Consider the following 10,641-nt stretch of genomic DNA (forward strand, 5'->3'; position numbering starts at 1 on the left):
CGCCGTGCCCCTCTCCACACCCTCCTCGCGCCGCGCCGTCCCAGCTAGGCCGCCCCGAGTCTGCCTCCCTCCTGCTCGGGCCTCGGCCCTCGCCGTGCCGGCCGCGGCTCGGAGACCTCCTCCAGCGACCCCTGCAGCGGTGGCCCCGCCATCTTGTCCCGGCCCCTGCCCTGCTGCCTGTCCTGGCCCCTGCCCCACCGCCCGTCCCGGCCCCTGCCCCGGCAACCCCTGCAGCGGTGAGATGGATGCATGGATGATTTTTTTGCATTATGTTACTAGTTGTTATGTGCATGGATGCATGGATGAAATTTGTGATAGTTGTTATGTTACTTGTTGTTAAATGAATTAATGAATATTGGTAGATGGATGGATTGATGAATGTTGTTATGTTTTCTTAGATGAATTTGTGATAGATGGATGGATTAATGAATTTGGTAGATGGATTTGTGATAGATGGATGGATGAAATTTTGTTAGATGGATGGATTGATGAATACTTATAAGTTTTGTGTTTGGTCATGTTGTTTCATATGATACGTTATTTGTCATGTCTACTGTTAGGTCACGTTGTTCCATAGGACACTTAAATAAAGCTTTTTTTGCAATTTGAGATGTTGTTTCATGTTGGTTCATAATATAGTGTCAATGCTTTATGTGATATGTGATGACCTAAATTTTTATCACTCGGTGAAATTAACAGTATTTGTGGTGTTCCATCTTCCGGGAGTGATCTTCGACGTTGGAGGTGTTGGTCCACGATCATCCCTCCTTTGATCGACTACATCCTCTACATCGGAGGGTGAGCAATAATTTCATGATCTCGTCCACTTTTTTTCCATGTCACTAGATTAAATTTTCACATCAAGTCGCGTAACCTAGGTCTCCCGTCCGAAAGGGTTGCATCGATAAATATGCATTCAATTGCATATTTATCACCGCAGCTCTTTCGGATTGTCTAGCGCTTTCCATGGATAGCCCGAGGATGTGTAGATTGGGTACGTTGTTCATGCTCTACCTCGTTCTGAGACAGGATTTTAGCGGCGCATCCCTATTGTTCTCCGGATGCACATCTCTTGGCATTTTGCCGAGACGTGTATTTGGAGAACAGCGGGGAGGTGCTGCCGAAATTTTGTCTCGGAATGGGGTAGAGCGTGGACAACATACTCAATCTACACATTCTCGGGTGGGATTAGGACCCATCTTTACCTATTAGAGATGTAGGTGGATTCAATGTCATTTCTCGTCAACCTTGTAAAAAATAAAATACTGATGTGAGTAATTTAAATGAATCCTTAATTTTGTTGTGTGGCTTCCTATAAAGCAGAGATGGCAGATAATCAGTGGATGTATAGTGGGTTTTTCCGTCGGAATCAAGTAACAACGGAGTGGGTCGAGAAAACTGATGTGTTTTTGAAAGAGATATTCCGTAGTCTAGTGAGGATGGTGCCAGAATGCCCGTGTGCCAAATGTAAGAGACGTATCCGTAGAGATAAGAGTGCGATGACTAAGCACCTTCGCATGCACGGATTTATGCCCAACTTTAATATGCCGATAAACTTTGCCCAGCGGGACCATGGTACAGAGGATGTGATACGACAACGCGTCGCTGGTTATGAGGACGATGGGGTTAGAGACATGCTAGATGATGTCTTTGTTGCACAGCCGACACCTCCGTCACATTCAGCGAATGAACCGGAGGAAACCGCAAAGGCCTTCCTGGAAATCTTGGCCTCGTCAAAGAAACCTCTCTATGAGGGTGCCAAGCTGTCTATGCTGGATGCCATCTCGCAGCTGATGGCAGTCAAGGCTGAGTACGGCTGTAGCCAAGGTTGCTTCGAATCATTTCTGGGTGTATTGGCTAACAGCCTTCCTGAGGGCCATTAACTGCCGAAAACCATGTACGCTACAAAGAAAATCATGAAGGCGCTCTCCATGGACTATGAGAAAATACGTGTTTGTCCAAAGAATTACCTTTTGTTTAGGCATGAGTATGCAGATGACAACTACTGTAGGAAGTGCGGTTCCTCTCGGTATATTGAGGTGGTCGATAAGCATGGTCAGAAGCAGGAGCTGAAAATCCCTGTGAAGGTTCATCGGTATCTTGATTTTATAAAAAGACTGCAGCACCTTTTCATCACCGAGGAGTCTGCCAAAATGATGAAGTGGCACAAGGAAGGGAAAAGGTACAATCCAAAAAAAATTGTACATCCATCAGAAGGTGAAGCATGGAAGTCATTCGATATAGAGTACCCGGAGGAAGCAACCAAGGCTGGGAATGTCAGAATGGCTATAACAGGTGATGGGTTCAATCCATATGGTATGTCATCTAATCCATATAGCTACTGGCCCGTATTTGTTATTCCGCTCAATCTCCCTCCCGGTGCCATAATGCAACGCAGGACCATGTTCCTGTCGCTTATAATTCCGGGGCTTGAATATCAGGGGAAGAATTTGAGTGTGTTTATGCAGCTGTTGGTGGATGATTTGCACCTCTCTTGTTACTTCCCGAGGTTGACATACGACCGGCATCTGCAGAAAAATATCTTGATGAAAGTTTGGCTACAGTATTGCATGCATGACTTTCCCGGCTATGCCCTGTTCTGCGGATGGTGTACAAGTGGAAAGATGCCTTGCCCAGTGTGCATGCAGGCCTTGATTTTCATTTGGCTGAAGAAGGGTGGCAAGTATGTTGCCTTTGACCTGCATGGACAGTTCCTCCCTCCAGACAATCCTGATAGGGAAGAGAAGAAGAAGTTCGCAAAAGGCAAAGTTGTCCATGAAGTAAACGAGATTCCAATGTTTTCTGGTGCGGATGTTCTTGCTTAGCTGAAAGCTCTTAAGCCTGTCGGTGAAGGGAAAGGGAAAGGCAAAGGCAAAGCCACAGGCGAAGACGAGGGCAAGGGCAAAGGAAAAGGTAAAGGGAAAAAATGTTTTGAAGGATATGGTGAGACGCACAACTAGACTCACATTACCCCCTTCATGTAGCTTCCCTATTTGAAGGACCTCAAACTTCCATACAACATCGACGTGATGCACACCGAAAAGAATGTCGCAGAGTCCCTTTTTCACACGATCCTCAACATTCCCTATAAGACAAAGGATACTGTTAATGCTAGAGTCATTCAAAAGAATATTTGTGATAGACCATGTCTACACATGCAACCTCCCACAGGCAGTCGAAAATCTTGGTTCAAGCCAGATGCTGACTTCGTACTTAAAAAGGATCATAAGATGGAGGCATTCAAGTGGCTGAAACACCTCGTGAAGTTCACTGATGGTTATGCGTCGAATATAAGTAAGGGGGTCAATCTTTCAACGGGCAGAGTGACCGCGCTCAAGAGTCATGACTATCATGTATGGATTGAGCGGATTATGACGGTGATGGTTCGGGGCTATGTTCCCGAGCGTGTCTGGCGTGTGCTTGCAGAGTTAATCCATTTCTTCCGCATGCTTTGTGCTAAAGAAGCATGTCTTGAGAAGATAAAAGAAATGCATAAGAAGGCGCCGGAGTTGATATGCAAGCTAGAGAAGATCTTCCTGCCAGGCTTCTTTACTCCGATGACGCATCTCATGTTGCACATCGCGAACGAGGTATTATTGGGGGGGCCTATGCAGAATCGTTGGCAGTACAGCCCTGAGAGACAGAACAAGCATCTGAGACATAAATGTGGAAACAAAGCTAAAACTGAAGCTTCCATAGCTGAGGCAGTTATCCTAGAGGAGGTGGCAGACCTCATGACAGCCTACTATCCGGACCATGTTCCCACGTTGCACAATAAGGTGTCTCGATATAATACAGAAGAACCCAAGTATAAACCCAAGTTGCCTCTATTCCTCGGGCAAGGTGGCAGGGCTGGATGCTCGACACCTTATGTCATGCCACGAGATGAGTGGGAGGATGTCATGTTCTATATCTTGCACAACATCAAGGAAGTTGAGGATGAGTGGATGAGGTAATACCTTTGCACCATTCTTTTAGTCAATTCGTTATGTTCACTTTGCCTAGTTCTTATACCGCTTTTCTTATTGTAGTCGATTCGTTGATGAAGAGTGGACGGGAATGCTGCCTCCTACTGAAGCGGAGGCACTTGCTCTTCTTCGAAAGGGTGCTGATGGAAGGAAAAATTTCGTTGTGTGGTTCATGGATAAAGTAATTTTTCACACTTCCCTATTGCCCATTTCACCGTACAATTCCAATTAAACTCATGCACCCTATAATTTCAATTAAACTTGTAGGGAAATGATCCGAACGAATCAATGGATGAAGAATTGAGATGGGTTTCCATGGGTTTTGACCCTACCGTCATGACATGCCAAAAGTATGATGTGAATGGGTATCACTTCCATATAGAGGAGCACCAGAACAGTCGGCCTGATCCCAAAACCATAAATACCAGAGTCTTCACTGAAGGAGATAATAAAGTAGATTACTACCAAAGGGTAGGAAAAATATACGAGCTTACATTCAAACGTGGCCGTAAACACCTAAGTCTCACTGTGTTCAAATGCCGATGGTTCGACCCCAAAAAGGGCCTGAGACATACGCCTTCTGTTGGTTTAGTTGAAGTTAAACCATCAACCGTCTATGCCGGAGCTGATCTCCTTATCGCCGCTAGCCAGGCCACACAAGTATATTATCTGCCTTACCCATGCCAGAAAGAGTACCTAAAGGGTTGGGAAGTTGTGTTCAAGGTGTCACCACATGGTAAGCAACCGGACCCGAACGATGATGATTACTACAACATAAACCCCATGACATACGAGGGAGTGTTCTTTCAAGAGGAACATGATAATGTGGTCCGAAACAAGGAGGATGATGACTTGGGTTATGTTGACCTGGACCCAAACGACGACGGTGCACAGATTGATGGTGAGGCAGTTGTGAATCAAAGAGACATAATTACGCTTGAAAAGTTAAATGAAGACGCTGACGCTGACGATGAGGAAGAGCCTCCACCTCCGTCAGACAACGAAGAAGATATGCGGGATAGAGATGATGAGACCGGTCGACAAATAGATTACAATAGTGATGATTCATATGGGTTCTAGAAAATGTAAGTTCTTTTAATGATCATTACAATAGTATGCTTAATGTGCTCTTCTGTTATTAATGTCTTTCTTGTATGCTTGTTTTTTTATATCCTTACTAATTATTTATTCTCTTCTCAATGCAGGTTTGCTAATCATGGGCAAGTCTAGCGGCGCCAGTTTCCTCAGTAAACTCAAAGGAGGACTTACTCGGAGTGGACAAGCCCACAAGGTTACCTCCTAACTACACGAGGATGGCACCTCATAGGGAGGTGGAGGGGTCGGGTGAGGAGACCCTAGAGGAGGAGGGGGTGGGGGGAGAGCCCCTAGAGGACAAGGAGGTGGGGGAGAGGCAGCCGGGGCAAAAAACTCCGAGCCGTGTCTGAAATAGGAGGGTCTTCTTCGATGCCCTCCTATGCTGAGGCAGCTTCTGAGTCTGAGGAGGAGGAGTATGTTCCTGATGGCAAGGAGGAAGAGGGTGAGGAGGAGGAGGGCGAGGAGGAGGAGGCCGAGGAGGAGGGTGAGGAGGAGGGCGAGGAGGAGGAGGCCGAGGAGGAGGGTGAGGAGGAGGGCGAGGAGGGTGGTGGAGGGGACGTTGACCCCGAGTTGTGGGGTGACTTGCCACCGGGTGCTCCGCAGGGGTGGCTGCGTGGTACTGCCGGAGTACCTACACCACCTTCTATCGAGGCGCACAAGTGGCTCATTGAACCTGCGGGGACAGAGTAAGTGCCTCTCAATCATATTTTCAACACATGACAACATTTTCTTATTGTACACATGGCAATCCTTTGATTCTTTTGCAGTAACTGGATCCTTCGCGGAAAGGGTCGTAAACCGAACGACCTTATCACTGTCCTGTTGAAGGAGTTTTGGCCTGGCCTATTCTGCCCGCGGCCAGACAGGGACCCGCAGCTGCGTGTTTTGGCCACGAGCTGGGCCCACTACGAGGCTTGCAGCAACGCGGAGTACGAGACGGCCGCTAAGGCTGTGGTCACCAAATTTTGGGTAAGTTCTCTTCTGAATCACTTGTCTTCAGTTTCGTTCATAGTTTATCATTGAATCACTCAACTCATGCCTTGTTTGCTTCTAGTTTATGCATGATTGCAGCAACTCTATAGAGTTCTTGACGGGCAGAAGGCCAGAGCCGACATGGTCTTACTGGCGGCTGTGAAGAAGAAAGCTCATTAGTTGCAGTACGAGGTGCGTTGGGTTGCCATCTCGTAGTACTACCACATCTACCTGCAACAAAATATGACCAAAACTCAAGCACAGAAGCAACAACTTACCATGAGCAGGGAGCAGTTCATGATGGTAACTATTACTAACTTTTCATTGTTTCAAGCAGTCAACTATATGTTTCGCTCTCACACGTCATGCTTCCAAAATTTGCATAGGTTGTTCCTCGTTGGTGCTATGGAAGGCATGACGGATGGGCAAGTTTGTTGGATAGGTGGATCGGCGACGATGCATAGTTTGCTGCCAAGAGCATCAAGGCCTGGGCTAACCGTGGAAAAGACGGGACACACGACCAAGGAAACAGGAACCACTAGGGCTTCAAGGCCATGAAGGTATATCTATATGCATGATGCATTTTTGTTCTTATTTACCGTCATGTTCTTATGTATGGCTAACTTTTGTTTGACGTTGCAGGAGGACAAGTTGAAGAGGCCGCTCTCAGACATGGAGTCGTGGAAGCTGGCCCACGAGCGGAGTGATCGCAAGGACGGCGAGAGCCAGTACTACGGCAACACCGAGCAGCACCTGGAGTCTTACACTCGAAACTATCAGAAGTTGCATCCGGATGTTCCTGTTCCTGAGGTCGCCTAGTCTCAGATCGACGACACGGCGGTGGTGGCCATCCAGGGTAAGTCCCATGGCCGGTATCCGTGTTTCGATGGCTTGATCACTCCGTCGAACTCGTACACACGGCTTCGGGCTACCAACTCGAGCCCGCTAGAGAGTACGGGGCGTTCACAGACTCCCTTAGCCCGCCAGCATGCTGTAAGTACTTCCCCTTTATCTTTTTCTCTCTAGCATTCTCAGTTTATTTTCAGCATTGCTCACTTAGAAACAACCTAAATTATGTAGGCATATAAGGCCTTTGTCAAGCATAGGAATCTCGAGGTGTAAGAGTACTTGCAACGAGTGAAGGCAAACGATGATTACAATCGTCAGATGATGGCGGTTAGTTTTGCCCTCTTAAAACCAAGCTAAAATTTTGCACTTTTATTCCTTCTGACCTTCTAGTTTGCTTGTTTAACTAACATCCAGGCTATGTTGGCGTCTTGGAGTAACTGCACGGATCCACCACAAATGGGACCCCCACCACCACCTATGGGAGAACACCCACACGTGCCCACGTTCGTTGAATGGGTGGCACTAGGCAGTGATAGTCGGTTAGTACATTTGCCTAACTACTGACAAACTAGTTCTCATTCATTCAACACTATCATATCATATTAACCATTAGAAGCTTCTCTCAAACATGTAGGGGCCCAGTGGCTCGACTCCTGCTCCGTCGACCCCAGTCACTCCGATCTTTCAGAGTGATGATGGTCGTGGTGGCGGTTTTGGCGGAGGTGGTCTTGGGGTGGTGGTTTTGGCGGAGGTGGACTTGGTGGTGGTGGTTTTGGTAGTGGTGGTTTTGGCGGAGGTGGTCTTGCTTGATGTCGATGATGATTCCGTGCATGTGGCCGTCGTACCATGCCTTTCATGTTCCTAATTTTATGATGTTCCATGTCTTGCACTACTTTTATGTTCATGAACTTTCACCGGTGATGATCTTTAGATGATGAACTTGACTATGTTTAAAAGATGATGATGAACTTGAGTATGTTTAGATGATGAACTGTCATATTTCTGCATAATTCCATATTATTCTGCTTTGAAATGTTGTCAAATGAATTGAAAAAGAGAAAACAGGGAGAAAAACTATGCCTACGGCAAAGCCGTCGGCATATATAAGCCCAGGAGTTACCAGGACGTGCCACGTGGCAGAGCTATGCCTACGGCAAAGCCGTAGGCATAGCCCTGCCGCCAGGATAAACCAGGGGACGACACGTGGCAAGGATATGCCTACGGCAAAGCCGTCGGCATAGATTCCATCTATGCCTACGGCTTTGCCGTAGGCATAGCCCTACCACTAGGAGACACCACGGAACACCACATGGCACAGGTATACCGACGGCTACCTCTACCACGTGGCATTCCGTGAATCGTCAGCGCTTTTGACGACGCCGTCCGTTGCCGTCAGACAAAAAACACTGCCGACGGCTAAACTATGCCGACATGCTGACGCCCGACCGTCGGCATAGTCCCCTATGCCAACGGCTATACTACGCCGACGGTCTGACAAGACTACGCTGACGTGATCTACACCGACGGGTCTATGCCGACGGCAGCCTTAGGCATAGATCTATGCCGACGGCAAAGGACCTGTGCCGACGGCCCTGGGTCGTAGGCATAGGCCGCGAGTCCGGTAGTGCTTCTTGGAGGCGTTTCTTTTGGAGAACCTCTTTTGTAATCCAGGTGTTGTCTTTCGGTGGTTGTGGTTGTTAGAGTGCTGCTGTTCCTAGTGATTGAACATCGTGGCTGGATCTTTTTCCTTTTAGCTTGTGTCAAAGGCCACTCGAACCAACGTTGTTGTTATTGCCGCTACAGCGCTTGGAAAAGTCGGGCCAGCAGCCGCTGCATTCGTTCCAGGCCGCGGCTATGCAAACAGACAGTATCCACCACGCATCCTCCTTTGTCGTCGTCGTGCTTTCCTCACCTTCTTGCGGAGCTCGCACTCTTTGACTTGACGACGGCGATCTTGAGGAGCTCCTGACTGGTCCAGCGTCGGACTCTGCCATGGTCTTAGACCGGCTGGCAAAGACCCAATCCGGTGCCACCCGTGTCTTGGCAAAGGACACCGGACGATGTGCCTGGCGCCGCTCCACCGCGGTGAACGATCGCTGGCGAGCTTCAATCCGTCAAAAAAGATCGACTTTTTTTCACACAACGCAACAAGAGATCTATACGTGTACAAGGCGAGGGATCATAGCCTAGCTTGCATCTTCCCAAGTTCCGGCACCGGCCATGCTTCGCCGCCATGACGACGAGAAAGTATTCATTTGCATCGTATTAACCTAGCTAGCAACAAAGCTTCCTGCTTGTCGCATGCACACAATATGGAGGGAACCATACGTTGAGCGACTCCCTTCGCGTGGTCGCGGGTGTGGCCATGCTCCTGCTCGCGCTCGACTATGCCCGACGCACGCTGAGGAAGCAACAAGATCAAGGTGACCTCTTCCACTTTTGGCTACCAGCCACGTTAGTGTCGTGCCTTCTCGTGTCCCCTCCGTCCGCCGTCGACGAGTTCATCCCCATGCATGCATGCAAGCTGCAGTCCACCGACGAGCTACCTCAAAAAAGCTCGGGTTTTCTCTCTCTCTTGCAAAGAATCTCGATCTCGCTTCGCTGCTGAATTTTCGATTGCATCAAAAGAAGCAATTGATCGGTGACATCAATCAGTCACCATTTTCTTCTTTTTCTTTTTCTCATAACAACAGACACAACACTAACAAAGTAAGACTATCTAGGCGTTCGGGTCCGGGATCTTGGGATGAAGGCGGTTCCCCTCTTTCTTTGACATTGCCTCGGTGACGGGGGAGGACAATGGTGGGTGACGTTTTGACGTGGCACAAGATTCTACCAAAGTGAAATTCTAGTTTTATTTCTTGCGAAGTCTTTAATGCAATATTGCAAGACATCTATGCACTAGTAGAAAAGGGGGCAATGGTCCAGGCCAGGTCAGCCCATTAGTCCCGGTTCAATCCAGAACCGGGACCAATGGGGGCATTGGACCCGGTTCGTGAGCCCCGGGGGCCGGCCGGGCCACGTGGGCCATTGGTCCCGGTTCGTCTGGACCTTTTGGTCCCGGTTGGTTGGACGAATCGGGACCAATGCGCCTCACTCCTGGCCCACCACCATTGGTCCCGATTGGTGGGACGAACCGGGACCAAAGTCTGCCCTTTAGTCCCGGTTCAAGCCACCAACCGGAACTAAAGGGTTGGCCCTCGTTGCGGTCAGAGTTTAGTCCCACCTCACCAACCGAAGGGGAATCAGACCGGTTTATAAGCCCCTCCCTCTCTCCCTTTGTTGAGCTCCTCTCAAAATGAAAATAGATGCCCTTATACAGGAAATTTAATCTAAATTCATATGAATTTCTCTAAAATTAGTAGAAATTCATTATGAATTTAGGTTGAATTTTCTCTATAAGCGCATCTATGCTCATTTCTGAGCAGTTTTTTATATAGTTTTTTTCTTTTCTGCTAAATTTATTTTTTTCTTTTTATTTCTGAGTTGTAATAAGTCATTAAAAATAAGCATCTATGCTCATTTTTTAGTTAACTTAATCACAACTATTTTTTTTCTATTTATTTCTGAGTAGTTTTTTATATAGTTTTTTTTCTTTTCTGCTATATTTATCTTTTTCTATTTATTTCTGAATTGTAATAAGTCATTAAAAATAAGCATCTATGCTCATTTTTAAGTAAAGTTAATCACAACTATTTTTGCTTCTATTTATTTCTGAGTAGTTTTTTTTCTTTTCTGCTAAATTTATTTTTTTCTT

The sequence above is a fragment of the Triticum dicoccoides genome, chromosome 6B, assembly GCF_002162155.2.
Source record: "Triticum dicoccoides isolate Atlit2015 ecotype Zavitan chromosome 6B, WEW_v2.0, whole genome shotgun sequence".
In the NCBI taxonomy this organism is placed as follows: Eukaryota; Viridiplantae; Streptophyta; class Magnoliopsida; order Poales; family Poaceae; genus Triticum; species Triticum dicoccoides.